The sequence below is a fragment of the Corella eumyota genome, unplaced genomic scaffold, assembly GCF_963082875.1.
Source record: "Corella eumyota unplaced genomic scaffold, kaCorEumy4.1 scaffold_281, whole genome shotgun sequence".
In the NCBI taxonomy this organism is placed as follows: domain Eukaryota; kingdom Metazoa; phylum Chordata; class Ascidiacea; order Phlebobranchia; family Corellidae; genus Corella; species Corella eumyota.
In genome coordinates this window covers 12501-13798 of record NW_027658338.1, presented here as the reverse complement: position 1 = coordinate 13798, position 1298 = coordinate 12501, and the positions used below count along the sequence as shown (strand labels likewise).

Below are 1298 nucleotides of genomic sequence, written 5' to 3'. Positions count from 1 at the left end.
ACGCAAGTGATAGTTTTCTCGGTTCGCTTTTGTTGGGCGTTCCTGGTGTTGTATGCAAACGCAGCCCGCGCGCGGCTTCGCCCGAAAGGGCGTCTGGCCGGTGTCGACGGCGTCCAGATCGCGGCTTACGCCGGGTTTGAGGAGCTAAGCAAAAATAGTGATTGAGTAATACAGTGCGATACCGCGACGGGGAAAGCGAAAGACTCCGTTCGCGTATTTTGTCGGCCGATAGTTACCTGGTTGATCCTGCCAGTAGTCATATGCTTGTCTCAAAGATTAAGCCATGCATGTCTCAGTACGAACTTGCGTACGGTAAAACTGCGAATGGCTCATTAAATCAGTCGTGATTCATTTGATCGTAAATTTTACTTGGATAACTGTGGTAATTCTAGAGCTAATACATGCAAAAAGCGCCGACCTTGCGGGAGGCGCGCCTTTATCATATCAAAAACCTGCCGGGCTTCGGCTCGTCTTGTTGGCGACTCGGGATAACTTTGCTGATCGCACGGTCTTGCACCGGCGACGGATCATTCAAGTGTCTGCCCTATCAACTTTCGTCGGTACGGTATCTGCCTACCGAGGTTCTTACGGGTAACGGGGAATCAGGGTTCGATTCCGGAGAGGGAGCCTGAGAAACGGCTACCACATCCAAGGAAGGCAGCAGGCGCGCAAATTACCCATTCCCGACGCGGGGAGGTAGTGACGAAAAATAACGATACAGGACTCTAACGAGGCCCTGTAATTGGAATGAGTACACTGTAAAAATTTTAACGAGTATCCATTGGAGGGCAAGTCTGGTGCCAGCAGCCGCGGTAATTCCAGCTCCAAAAGTGTATATTTAAGTTGTTGCGGTTAAAAAGCTCGTAGTTGGATTTTGGGCGCAGGCGTTCGGTCCGTCGCAAGGCGTGCACTGTTCGTTCTGGCTTTACCTCCGGTTTTCCGTCGGTGCTCTTGACTGAGTGTCGGCGGCGGCCGGGACGTTTACCTTGAAAAAATTAGAGTGTTCAAAGCAGGCGCTTCGCCTGGATAGTGTTGCATGGAATAATGAAATAGGACCTCGGTTCTTTTTTGTTGGTTTTCGGAGCGCGAGGTAATGATTAAGAGGGACGGACGGGGGCATTCGTACTGTGCCGTTAGAGGTGAAATTCTTGGATCGGCGCAAGACGAACGACTGCGAAAGCATTTGCCAAGAATGTTTTCTTTAATCAAGAGCGAAAGTCAGAGGTTCGAAGACGATCAGATACCGTCCTAGTTCTGACTATAAACGATGCCAACTAGCGATCGGGGGGCGTTATTTT

At 50.4% G+C, this 1298-nt stretch overlaps 1 non-coding gene across 1 annotated transcript in view; it reads left to right on the top strand.

Annotated features, from left to right (window-relative positions):
* Positions 1 to 233: 233 nt before the first annotated feature.
* LOC145763210 (small subunit ribosomal RNA) overlaps positions 234 to 1298 on the top strand; it is a 1810-nt gene continuing 745 nt past the window's right edge. The window contains exon 1 of the ribosomal RNA XR_014288330.1: positions 234 to 1298. This exon is cut by the window's right edge and continues 745 nt beyond it. This is a non-coding gene — a ribosomal RNA (small subunit ribosomal RNA).